The sequence below is a fragment of the Canis aureus genome, chromosome 11, assembly GCF_053574225.1.
Source record: "Canis aureus isolate CA01 chromosome 11, VMU_Caureus_v.1.0, whole genome shotgun sequence".
Classification (NCBI taxonomy): Eukaryota; Metazoa; Chordata; class Mammalia; order Carnivora; family Canidae; genus Canis; species Canis aureus.
The window spans coordinates 64,400,390-64,414,770 of NC_135621.1; the positions used below are offsets into that span (position 1 = coordinate 64,400,390).

Sequence of the window (14,381 nt, forward strand, 5' to 3'; positions counted from 1 at the left end):
GACATTCATGTTCGTGAAGCTCATAGCTGCAAAAAATTTCAACTCAAAAAGATCTCCAATACATATTAATAATGAAACTATCTCAAAAAAATAAAGAAATAAAATAAAACTACAGAAGAGAAAAAGTTCTTCACATACAAGGGAATCCCCTCATAAGGCTATCACCAGATTTCTCAGAAAAAAAAAAACAAAATCTTATAAGCCCAGAGAGAATGAGATGATCCCTTAAGTGCTGAAAGAAAAAAACTGCCAAAAAAGACAGAAAAAGACAGAAACTGCCAACGAAGAATACTTTACACAGCAAAGATGTCCCTCAGAAAGGGAGAAATAAAGACTTTCCCCTGAAAATAAAATCCTAGAGAGTTTAGGGGCAGCCCTGGTGGCGCAGCGGTTTGGCGCCACCTGCAGCCTGCGGTGTGATCCTGGAGACCCGGGATCAAGTCCCACGTCGGGTTCCCTGCATGGAGCCTGCTTCTCCCTCTGCCTGTGTCTGTGCCTCTCTCTCTCTGTGTCTATGAATAAATAAATAAAATATTAAAAAAAAAAAATCCTAGAGAGTTTATCACCAGTACACCTGCCTTAATAGAAAGCTAACAGGAATTCTTCAAGCTGATATAAAAGAATACTTAATTAGTACATGAAAATATAAAACACACTTGGGGCACCTGAGTGGCTCTGTCGGTCAAAGCATCCGACTCTTGGTTTTGGCTAGTGTCTTGATCTCAGGGTCCTGAGATCGAACCCCAGTTAGTGTGGAGTCTGTGTCTCTCTCCCTCTGCCCCTGCCCACTGTCACAATTAAATAGAATCATATATATATATATATATATATATGATTCAATTTATATATTTATATATTATATATTTACATATTATATATTTATACATTATATATTTATATATATAAAATACATTTATAAAAGTAAGTGTGGGGATCCCTGGGTGGCGCAGCGGTTTAGCGCCTGCCTTTGACCCAGGGCGCGATCCTGGAGACCCGGGATCGAATCCCACGTCGGGCTCCCCGTGCCCGTGCATGGAGCCTGCTTCTCCCTCTGCTTGTGTCTCTGCCTCTCTCTCTCTGTGTCTATCATGAATAAATAAATAAAATCTTTTAAAAAATAAATAAATAAATAAATAAATAAATAAAAGTGTGTGGTCAAATTCAGAATAATCTATTACTGTAATACGGGGTTATCAATCACTTAACTAGCAAAAGCATTAAAGGACAAAACTATTAAAAATAACAATAGCTACAATTTTTTAATGGACACAGGATATAAAGATATTAATGGAAACTTCAAAAACAAAACTGAGGGATGGTAGTAAATGGGTAGAAGTTTTGTATGCAGTTGAAATAAAGTTATCAGCCTAACATGGACTGTTATTTGTAAGATATTTCATGTAAACCTCAAGTATCTAAATACACATTAAGCAAATACTACATCTAAAGAAAGAAAAACAATACAGTAAGAGCAGGGGACCCTCAATACTCCATTTTCAGCAATGAATAGATCAGACAGGAAAATCAAAAAGCAAACACTGGACTTGAACTGTATGTTAGAACAAATGGATCAAACAGACATACACAGAACATTCCATCCAAAAGCAGAACAGACCTTCTCTTCAAGTGCACAGAGAACATTTTCCAAGATTAGGTCACAAAATAAGCCATAGCAAATTAAAGAAGACTGAAATCATACAAAGTATCTTTTCTGTTTTACACTATTGTGGTTAGAAACAGTAAGAAGAGGGGAAAAAATCACAAACTAGTGGGTTTTAACAACACACTTCTGAACAACCAATGAGTCAAAGAAATTGTCCAAAGGGAAATCAAAAAAACATCTTGAGAGACAGAGGTACCTATGTGCATCCAACTCTTGATTTTGGGGTCGTGAGTTCAAACTCCACATTGAGCTCTATGTGTCCAACTCCTGATTTGGGGGTTGTGAGTTCAAACTCCACATTGAGCTCTATGCTGGGCATGAAGCCTACTTAAAAAAATCTTGAGAGGGATCCCTGGGTGGCGCAGCGGTTTAGCGCCTGCTTTTGGCCCAGGTCACGATCCTGGAGACCCGGGATCAAATCCCACGTCGGGCTCCCGGTGCATGGAGCCTGCTTCTCCCTCTGCCTATGTCTCTGCCTCCCTCTCTCTCTGTGTGACTATCATAAATAAATAAAAATTTAAAAAATAAATAAATAAATAAAAAATAAAAAAATCTCGAGAAACAAAAATGGAAATACAACATACCGAAGCTAATGGAATGAACCAAAAGAGATCCTGAGAGGAAAACTTACAGTGATAAATGCTACAGTAAGAAAAATAGGGGCACCTGGATGGTACAATCAGTTAGGTGTCTGACTCTTGGTTTCTGCTCAGGTCATGATCTCAGGGTTGTGAGATCAAGCCCCATAAAGGACTCCCCACCAGGCAGGATGTATGCTGGAAGATTCTCTCCTTCTGCCCCAGCAACCTTTTTTCTCTCTCACAAAACACAAAAAAACAAAAGAAAAATAGGGGCACCTGGGTGGCTCAGTCGGTTGAGCATCCAACTTTTGATTTCAGCTGTAATCTTGGGTGGTGGCCACCCAAGCCCACAATGGGCTCCATGTTCAGAGGGCAGCCCACTTTGGATTCTCTCTTTTCCTCTCCTTCTGCCCCTCTCCCTGCTCATGCATGCATGTTCTCCCTCTCTCTAAAATAAATAATCTTAAAAAAGAAAAATCTCAAACCTAACTTTACACCTAGAGAAACTAATAAAGAACAAACTAGGGATCCCTGGGTGGCGCAGCGGTTTGGCGCCTGCCTTTGGCCCAGGGCGCGATCTTGGAGACCTGGGATCGAATCCCACATCGGGCTCCCGGTGCATGGAGCCTGCTTCTCCCTCTGCCTATGTCTCTGCCTCTCTCTCTCTCTCTCTCTCTCTGTCTCTCATGAATAAATAAATAAAATCTTTAAAAAAAAAAAAAAAAAAGAACAAACTAAGCCCAAAGTTAACAGAAGGAAATAAAGATCAGAGCAGAAATAGAGGAAACAAGACTTAAAACAAAAAAAAAGGGGGGGGGGGTGCGGGTAGACTGGGTAGCTCAGGGTTTTACACCGCCTTCAGCCCAGGGCATGATCCTGGAGACCTGGGATAGAGTTCCATGTCAGGCTTCCTGCATGGAAATATCAGTGAGAGCGACTGAACAGGAGAGACATCTAATTCTGGGAAATCAACATGGGGTGGTGGAAGGGTAGGTGGGCAGGGGGTTGGGGTGACTGGCACTGAGGGGGGCACTTGACGGGATGAGCACTGGGTGTTATGCTATATGTTGGCAAATCGAACTCCAATAAAATTATATATACAAATAAATAAATAAATAAAATCTTTTAAAAAATTTTTTAAAAAAACAGAGGGCATGGTTTGCAGAGCATCCAGTTTGGGGAACCAGAAAGTTCACCCATGCTACCAGGCTATATACCCCAAGATCCACAAGGACAGAAGCTTCTTTGTTTGGGACCTCGGTCTATGTATCTCTTAATCTGGCTGTTGATTCATATCCTTTAACATCCTTTGTAATAAATTGGTAATGCAAAAATAAATAAATAAATAAAAATAAAAAATAAATAAAAATAAATAAATTGGTAATGCAGTAAGTTAATAGGCTGCCTGAGTTCTGTGTGCTGTTTTAAGAAATTAATTGAAACCAATGAGGGGGTTGTGGAAATGTCTGATTTACAACCAGCAGATAAGAAGTAAAGGTAACAATCTAGGATTACAAATGGTATCTCAAGTGGAGGGGACTGAGCCCTTTATCTATGGAATATCTCAGAGTAAACAGTGTCAGAAATGAGCAGAATTGAGTTGAATTCTTGGACAACCTACTGGGGTCTGAAGTGTGTGGAAGCTTCACACAAACACGAGGTGGAGTTGCATCCATGAACCCAAAATAGCCATATATGACAAGCCCACACTAAACCATCTACTGAATGTGAATGGTTGAAAGCTTACCTTCTTAAGGAGAAGGAATAAAAGAAGAGTGCTCACTCTTACCATTCTTTGTTCAATAGAGTACTGGGAAGTCCTACCCACAACAATCAGGTAAGAAAAAATAAAAAGCATCAAGACTGGAAAGGAAGAAGTAAAACTGTCTGTTTGCAGATGATATGATCTCATATACAGAAATCCTAAAAATTCCACCAAACAAAAACTGTTAGAACAAATGCAATAAAGTTGAAGATACAGTATCAACATCTAGAAATCACATTTCTACAGACTAAAACAAACTGAGAAATAAAACAATCCCACTTACAATAGCATAAAAAATAATAAAATTCCTAAGAATAAACTTAATCAAGAAAGTAAAAGGTCTATACACTGAAAACATTAAGACAGCGATGAAGGAAACTGAAGACAGAAATAAATGAAAAGATATCATGTGTTCATGAATCAGAAGAATACTGTTAAAATGCCCATACTACCCAAAGCCATCTGTAGATTTAGATTCAATGCAATCCCTCAAAATTCCAAAGGAATTTTTTATAGAATTAAAAAGTTGTCGGGGATCCCTGGGTGGCTCAGCGGTTCGGTGCCTGCCTTTGGCCCAGGGCACGATCCTGGGGTCCCAGGATCCAGTCCTACACTGGGCTCCCTGCATGGAGCCTGCTTCTCCCTCTGTGTCCACCTCTCTCTCTCTTTCTATGTCTATCATGAATAAATAAATAAATAATCTGAATGAAAGAAAGAAAGAAAGAAAGAAAGAAAGAAAGAAAGATAGATAGATTTGTAAAATTCAAATAAAACCACAAAGCAATCCTCAGAACAAGGCTGGAGGCATCACATTTCCTGATTTCAAATTATATTACAAAGCTCTAAAAATCAAAACAGTATGGTGTTGGCATAAAAACAGACACAGAGACCAAAGGAACAGAATGGAGAGGCCAGGAACAAATCCATGCATATGTGGTCAACTAATATTTGTTAACAGAGCCAAGAATACTCAATACATGATGGTGGGAAAACTAGATATCCATAGGCGAAAGAATAAAACTGGATCTTTATCTTACACAAACACAAATTAACTCTAAGTGGGTTAAAGACTTGACTGTAAGACCTAAAATCAGGAACGCGGGGGAAAAAAGCAAAGGCACTGGTCTTGACAATGTTTTTTTTTGGATAGGATACCAAGAGCACAAGCAATGGAAGTAAAAATAGACAAGTAAGACTACATCAAACTAAGCACAAGATGTTAGTCAAAGGGTCCAAACTTCTAATTATAAGATGATTAAATATTTGGAATCCAATGTATAAGCAGGTGGTAGCGTGATAACCATGATCAATAATACCGCATTATATGGGGCATCTGGCTGGCTCAGAATATGCAACTCTTGATCTCAAGGTCATGAGTTCAAGCCCCACACTGGGTGTAAAGATTACTAAAAAAATAAATAAATAAACAATTTATAATACTGTATTATAAACTCTATGTGTGTGTTTAAGTTACTAAGAGTAAATCTCAGATGTCCCTGCTGCCAAAGCCAAAAAAAAAAAAGAGAGAGAGAGAGAGAGAGAGAGAGAGAGAGAGAATTATGTGAGGTGATGGATGTTTAATGTGGTAATCATTTTGCAATGTATGTATATTATCAAACCATCACATCATACACTGTAAACTTATACAATGTTATATGTCAATTACACCTCAATAAAGCTGGGGAGAGAAAAGCATATCACCAGTTACAAGAACGGTGGATTGGCAGAAATATTGAATTCTGGTAGTGCTTACATGGGTGTATACATTTAACAAAATGACAAAAGGATGGAAAATACAGAAGAGATCAAGAGAAAGGAAGATGGTGAAAAGCATACCATTTATGTAAATGGAGGCCCAAAAGATGATGAAACCATGAGGCAGGATCTCTATCTGAAGAGATAATGGCTACATACTTCTGAAACTAATTGTTAGTAAGTCAAACCAAAATCAAGAATAAATTCCAAGCAAATACAAAAACAGATACAGACACGCCAGAGTAAAACTGCTAAAACCTTAAGACCTAAGACAAAAAGAAAAATATTTAAATCAATCAATCAAACAGAAACTTACCTTCAAGGAAGCAAAACTGAGGGCTGACTTCGCAGAAGAAAAAATTTAAACGGGGGGGGGGGGGGGGGAAGGGGGGGTGCTCAATGAGAGAAGCAATAGTAACTGCCAATCTGTAATTTAATAACCCATTTCAGTGTTTGCTTGTATGAAAATGTAATCATTGCCCTTCATTTTAGAAGACAAGCAAAATAGGGAAAAATCAGCAACAGCAAAACCACACCAAAAGAAATGCTAAAAGAAAAATGATCCCAGATAAAAGCCCAATGATGAAATAAAGAATGAAAAGCAACAAAAAGGGTAAATCTAAATGAATACTGACCTTATAAATTAATAAGGTCGTAATTTTTAAAATCTAATTAATTAATTAAAACACACTACATGGGATCCCTGGGTGGCGCAGCGGTTTGGCGCCTGCCTTTGGCCCAGGGCGCGATCCTGGAGACCCGGGATCGAGTCCCACGTCGGGCTCCCGGTGCATGGAGCCTGCTTCTCCCTCTGCCTGTGTCTCTGCCTCTCTCTCTCTCACTGTGTGCCTATCATAAATAAATAAAAGTTAAAAAAAAAATTTAAAAAAACACACTACAACAGCATTATAAAAGACAGGAGTAGTTTAAGTGAAATTGAAAGTATTCTACGGCTTTGCTACTCAAAGTGCATCCCAAGGACCAATAGCATCAGCATCATCTGGAAGTTTGTTAGGATGAAGAAATTTCAGGCAAAATTTCAAACCGCCAGAGTTGGAATCTGCATTTTAAAGAAAATCTCCAGGTGATTCATATGTACATTAAATTTCCAGAGGCACTATTCTAAAGTCTGAAAAGTAGTAAGGTACTAAAACAGACTGCAGTGTGAGAAACTCACATAATTAAGAAAGGTTCTGGTAAAGAAGCAAACAAGATAAATATGAGAACAAGATGAAGGATTCAGTTTCACTTTTGTTGAAATTCAAAAACAAAGGAAGATACTTAAGTAGAAATGACCAGCATGAAATTAAAGATATTGAACTGATGCGTGGAAAATTAATCAGGATTAGAAACACACTCAGAATTGTCTAAAAGAGGATAGTACTAGTAGATTGAATCCTTACTTCAAACTTCTTCTGAAAATACATAGCAAAAGACTAAACTTTAGGTAATCTCCACACTTAAAGGATTAGAATAATGCAACCCAGAGTCAGGTAGAAAATTTCAATATAAAAAAAAAAAAGAAAGAAAGAAAATTTCAATATGCAGCCTAGCAGTTCTGAAACTTTGTTTTGTTTTTGTTTTTATTTATTTAGTAGAGAAGCAGAGGGAGAAGCAGGTTCCCTGCAGGAAACCCAATGCAGGACTCCATCCCAGGACCCTGGGAACGGGACCCAAGTCAAAGGCTCAACCACTGAGCCACCCAGGTGCCCCCAAAACTTTGTTTTTAGAACTCCTTTTACATGCTCAGAAACCGAAGACTTCAAAGAGCTTATGTTTACACGATTTTTATCTTTCAATATTTATCGTGTTAAGTTTATAAACAATTCATTGCCGATTTTAGGGTTATTAAAAAATTAGTGGCTTGATGACAAGTTTCTAAATTTTTAAAAACCTCTTTAGGCTTAATAGAAAACAGCTGTATTCTCATTAACTGCTTCTGGCTTCTGTCTGTTGCCAAATACTGTTTTAAGTATATGAAGTCTATCCTTAAAAAAAATATGAAAATGGAATTAGAAGTATTTTAGTAGCTTTAACAGATAATTTTGGATATTATTCTTTGATATTACACCAAAACTCAATGACTGTTAATTTCTTAAAGATTACACTGCAAAATGAAATCTAAAACTGTGTCAGTACTGATACATTAAAATCCATCGATCTATCTCACTCTGAATAGATCAGCCCATAAATGTTTTTGTAACATCACGCAGTGGTGTTACAGAAAATACTGGATCACTAAGTTATGTTGACATATTTCTTTACAGAGTATCAAAAAATTACATCATTAATATTCCCCTCAGTCTCCTCAAAACTAAGTACTGGGTAGCTGTCAAACTCAAAGTGACAGGTAGAATTTTTCCAAAATTATAATCTTTTCTTGAAAGCTCAATTTTATCTCTGGCAACTAACACTGTCTTCTTTGAAATGATATGCTTTGCTTCATTCATTCCAGAAAATGTCTGCCAAATACCCAAATCTGGATAACCTTTGAGTCAATCATTCTTTCAAATTAAAATCATTTTTCAGGAAAAAGAGCAGCTTGTTCAGCTTAAAACTCAATCATATGATCGCACTTCCTTAAGACAACCATCTTACACGGCAGTGTGAAGGAGAAATGTTTTACATGTACTTCTCATTTCATCACAGTACATACACATGAAGACATGTACACAAGCGCTGAGATTTAATAAGATTAATTTTCATTGCTTCATCAAGGACATCACTTGCCAAACAGCTAATGCTTGGCGGTGAAGACTATGTTAACTACTCAGTGCCACTAATTTGGGAAGCAAAGGCAAAAGATTTTCCTTACTATTTACAGCCCATTGACAAGTCTTTGAAATAGGCAAAGTGACATTCCTCTAGGAACTCAGCTGCCTCGATGCTAACACTTTGCTAGTGGCAAAAGGTAATCTTAGCTTAACATTATCCCGACATCCCTCTTCCCCCACCCCCAAAATCTTCTAAGTCTTCTTTAACATATAAAAATACCTTTGGAAACTTCTGTACCCCCCAAGATGCATGCTGGCAATCATCCTCCAAGCGTATGACCCACCCATATACATCTGAAAGGTCTCACAACTAAGGTTTTATTAAAAATACCTAGCCCCCTCAAGGTCCTGGAAACCTTGCTTCCAAAATTCCTTAGAGACTAAGGCTATCCCTAACCCCTCCCCCACCTTGAAAGTATAAAATCAGCCACTCCTCACACCCCCAGTGCAGCTCTTTCTGACCAGGGTCCTGACCCCGCGGCTTTAATAAAACCACCTTTTATTATTCTCAATTTTTTCTTGGCCATTGGCTCTGAACTCCAACCATTTTCTACATCACCACAGCCTTATTTCCTGCAATGCAGCCAACAGTTTTATCTATCATGCCTTTGAGCTATCAGTGAAAATATCAACCAAAAGGCAAATAATGTTTTAACCCCTCAGACTCCCTTCAAAGGCTCCATTAGACCCTTAAGAGTCCAGAGATAACACTCTAAGAACCAATGATGGAGCCAAATGAAGGTAATGATTTAATAAAGCAATATATGAAATAAAAGATACCCTGTTTGAAAAGAGGGAAGTACAACAGTCTCCATTCACACACATGATCTTGTATAAATCCTGAGAAAAATCTAAAGAATCCATAAAAGAAAATTAATAAACCAGTTTTAAAAGGTTGCAAAATACCAATACACACACACACACACAAAATCAGCTTATCTCTATACACTGGCAATGAACAATGCAAACGTTAAAAAAAAAAAAAAAAGCCAAGATAATTTTGAAAAAGAAGGTTCACACTTTCCAATTTCAAATCTTACTACAAAGCTAATCAAGATCGTGTAGTACTGGCAAAAGGACAGATATAAAATTAATAGGACAGAATTTAGAGTCCAGAAGAGTCCAGAATACACATCTGTGGTCAACTGATTTTCAACAGAGATGCCAAGACCAGTCAGTAGAAAATGTCTTTTCTACAAATGGTGCTACAACAACTGGACAGCCTCATGCAAGATGAGACAGGACCATGCTCCACATGGAGTCTACTTGAGATTCTCTAGCTCCCCTCTCCTTTGCCCCTCCCCCTGTGCTGTCTCTTGTGCGCACGAGCACTCTCCAATAAATAAATCTTTCTTATTTTTTTTTAAGATTTTATTCATTTATTCACGAGAGACACAGAGAGAGAAGCAGAGACATAGACAGAGGGACGAGAGGCAGACTCCAAGCAGGAAGCCCGATGCAGGACTCGAGCTGGAACTCCCAGATCACGCCCCAAACTGAAGGCAGACGCTCAACCACTGAGGCACCCAGGCGTCCCACTAATAAATAAATTAAAAAATATATATATTTTGTGCTCCAAAAGACACTACTGAGAAAGTGAAAAGATAATTCACAATATGGGAGAAAATATTTGCAAATCCTATCTAATAAGGGACTTATGCCTAGAATATATAAAAAAAGCTCATACAAATAATAAAAAGACAAACACCGCATTATAAAGTGAGTGAAGGATCTGAAGGGAAATTTCCCCAAAAATAAAACCACAATGAGATACCACTTTATACCCACTAGGATGGCTAGAATAGTCAAAATATCAAGTGTTTGCCTCCATATTCCAGCTGTAAAAAAAAAAAAAATCCCACCAAAGAAACAAATAATGATCTGAAAACCAACCAACCAGTGTTGGTGACGATGTATGAAACCCTCATACACTGCTAAAGGGAATCTAAAGGAACACCTGCCTTTGGCCCAGGTCATGATCCTGGGGTACTGGGATTTAGCCCCACATTGGGCTCCCTGCTCAGCAAGAAGTCTGCTTCTCCCTCTCCCTCTGCCCCTCCCTCTATTTATGCACTAATAAATAAAACCTTTAAAGGACAAAAGAATGAATGAATAAATGGACTATAAAATGGTACAGCAATTTAAAAAACAATCTCACAGTTTTTGAAAAAGTTAAATGCAATTACTAGCTGACCTAATGATTCCAGTCCTAGACATAGATTTGACAGAAATGAGAACATAAGACTACAGAAAAACTTTTTTTTTTTTTTAATTTTTATTTATTTATGATAGTCACAGAGAGAGAGAGAGAGAGAGAGAGGCAGAGACACAGGCAGAGGAAGAAGCAGGCTCCATGCACCGGGAGCCCGACGTGGGATTCGATCCCGGGTCTCCAGGATCGCGCCCTGGGCCAAAGGCAGGCGCCAAACCGCTGCGCCACCCAGGGATCCCCAGAAAAACTTTTTAAACAAATGTTCAAGGAAGCATTATTCATGTTAAAAGAACCCAAATCTCTCAACTGATTAATGGATAAAAATGTGTTATAACCATACAATGAAATATTATTCAGCCATAAAAAGGAATGAGGTACTGATTTGTGCTCCAGCATGAATGAATCTTGAAAATGTGCTAAGTGAAAGAAGTCAGTCACAAAAGACAATATATTATGATTCCATTTACATGAAATATTTGAAATAGACAACTACACAGAGAAAATAGATTGTTGCTATGGATGGAGGATTTAGAGTCACAGTTAGAGGGTATGGAGTTTCCTTTTGAGGTGACGAAAGTATTTTAAAATGGACTATGATGGGGCAGCCCGGGTGGCTCAGCGGTTTAGCGGCACCTTCAGCCCAGGGTGTGATCCTGGAGTCCCAGGATGGAGTCCCACGTCCCGCTCCCTGCAGGGAGCCTGCTTCTCCCTCTGCCTGTGTCTGTGCGCCTCTCTCTCTCTCTCTCTCTCTGATGAATAAATAAATAAAATCTTTTTAAAAATAAATAAAATTAAAATAAATAAAATTGACTATGATGATGGTTGCATAATTGTGAATACAGTGAATTAAGATGTACAGTTGGGGAGGCTGAGTGGCTCAGTCAATTAAGCATCTGACTCTATTTCAGCCCAAGTCATGATCTTAGGGTCATGAGGTCTAGCCCCCCCATCAAGCTCCACGCTCTGTGGGGCAGTGTGGTGGAGATTCTCTTCCTCCCTCACCTTCCCTCCCTCTCCATCCTCCCCATCTTGCTCACATGCAAGCTCTTGTTTGCAGGGCGCTATCTCTCTCCCCCTCTCTAAAATAAATAAACCTTTAAAAATAAGTAAAACAATCGCTTCTCGGCCTTTTGGCTAAGATCAAGTGTAGTATCTGTTCTTATCAGTTTAATATCTGATACGTCCTCTATCAAAGGACAATATATTAAATGGATTTTTGGAGCAGGGAGATGGAATAGGAGCTTGCTCTGTCCACTCCACGCATTGACCTGGTATTGCAGTACTTCCAGGAACGGTAAGTAAGTAAGTAAGTAAATAAATAAATAAATAAATCAAGCAAGCAAGCAAGCAAGCAAGCAAAAGCGGCATTTCAAATCACTGGGAAAAAGATGCTAAGACCACTGAGTATTATTTGGAAAAGGTAAAGTCAGATCCCACTTAATTTAGATCAAAATAAATTCCAGACAGATTAAAAATTCAACAAATCCATTAAAAAGCTAGAAAAAAATTTAATCAAATATCTGATCTCAGAGAAAAGCCTTTCTAAGTAGCAGACAACTCACTCAGGAACCAAATATGTCACAATACAAATAATGCAAATATCCTCAATATCCAAACTCTTGCAGAAACCAAATAGTTTGGGATAGCAACTCTGTTTTTCCCCCTCTATATGGATTTTTTAAAATAGAATATTTAATGCAAAAACACAAGCATTCTCAAATACTACTGACAGGGTACATTAGTATAACCTTTCAAGGTTTTTAGCAATCAGAAGCCTTAAAATTTTTTACCTTTTGACCTAGAACATGATCTGGATTTCTATACTCAAGGACAGTTTCATTGCTTTTTTGCTTTTTGGTTTTGGGGTTTGTTTTGTTTTAAACAGAAAAACGCTAGTTAAATACGTGTTATATGCAAAAACTAGAAGTAGGCTGCCGTTAAATTCCGTTCTTAGAAGGATATGAGAAAATGACCATTTAAAAAAAAGGAAACAATACATAACTCAATTTTAGGGACGCCTGGGTAGCTCAGCAGTTTAGTGTCTCCCTTTGGCTCAGGGCGTGGTCCCAGGATCGAATCCCACATTGGGCTCCCTGCATAGAGCCTGTTTCTTCCTCTACCTCTTTCTCTCTCTCTCTGCCTCTCATGAATAAATAAAATTAAAAAAAAAAAAAACTCAATTTTATATAGTCACAGAATAGCTAGAATGATATACTAGAATTTTAACAAAGTAATTATGTTTTATTGATGTATACTAGTTCTTTAAAACTTCCTACAACAATCATATACATCACAACCATAAGCACCAAACAATAAGTGAAACAAAGGGAAAGCACTGACCAATGTGAAAATTATAGGGGAAAAAAACTCCCCATTTGCTTGGTAAAAGGCAGCCACTGGTAACCTGTGACAATATAGTTTTTAGGCAACAGCAGAAGCCAGATTTCAGAAGCTTCAGGAGAACTTAAGACACTGGAGGAAAAAAGAGCTTAAAAGAGCAAGGTCCTGGAGAAATATAAGAAAATAAACCGGGGGGGGGGGGGGAATAAACCAGAGACGGGGCACCTAGGTGCCTCAGGGATTGAGCATCTGCCTTTGGCTCAGGTGGTGATCCTGAGGTCCTTGGATGGAGTCCCACATCAGGCTCTCCCCACAGGCAGACTGCTTCTCCCTCTGCCTATGTGTCTGCCTCTTTCTGTGTCTCTCATGAATAAATAAAATATTTAATTAAAAAAAATAATAAACCAGAGACAATATTTTGTGAAGCTTCAAGAAAGTCATACCAGGGGCACCCAGCAGTTAAGTGTCTGCCTTCGGTCCAGGGTGTAATCCTGGAGACCTGAGATCAAGTTCCACGTTGGGCTCCCTGCATGGAGCCTGCTTCTCTGTCTGCCTGTGTCTCTGCCTCTCTCCCTGTCTCTCTCATGAATAAATAAAATCTCAAAAAAAAAAAAAAAAAAGTCATACTATGTTTACTATTACCACAAAACTTAACTGAAATAACTCATGTCAGTTAATAACTCTCTCTCTCTCTCTCTCTCTCACACAGTTTATCTTATGCTGGCACTTTGTTAGGTGTTTATGTGCATTATCTTACTACCTTAATTACACTTGATAGAGATTTTGTGAGGATTAAGTATCATCCTCATTTCCAAATAAGGAAGAAGTCATTACGAGGTTAAGGAACTTAACCAAAGCCAGAGATTTAATAAATGACAGGAATAGCATTTTAACTCAAGTCTATCACATTCCAGACATCAATCAGTTACCATCCTACTGCCTCATCCTTATTGGACTCCAACTTTCCTTAAGAGGAGATATACATCTAAATTTATTTCTATATCTACTACAGTCTTCAGCACAGTGCTTAACCAAGTTAAACGTTTAATGTATTTTTTTATGTTGAATATATATATCAACAGTGATGTTAAAAAAAAAGTGAAAAAAAAATAGTGAAGACTTTTTTCAAATAATGTACTCAGTACGTAGACTAAGAAATAGTTTAAAAAAAGAAAAGAAAAGAAAAGAAAAAGAGAAAAAGAAAGGATTTTCAACTTTCCAACTTGGGCCCAGCAGAAAGCCTCCCCACAAAGAAGGGTGGAGAGGTGGGCCATTCTGCCATCAACAAGAG

General features: G+C 38.1%; 1 protein-coding gene and 1 non-coding gene across 4 annotated transcripts in view; one reads left to right on the top strand and one right to left on the bottom strand.

Annotated features, from left to right (window-relative positions):
• Positions 1-14,381, bottom strand: part of USP34 (ubiquitin specific peptidase 34) — a 245,570-nt gene that overhangs the window by 215,838 nt on the left and 15,351 nt on the right. The gene's annotated exons all lie outside the window — the stretch shown is intronic.
• Positions 11,865-12,055, top strand: LOC144324426 (U2 spliceosomal RNA). Its single transcript, XR_013389944.1, has one exon. It is a non-coding gene; the product is annotated as a U2 spliceosomal RNA (small nuclear RNA).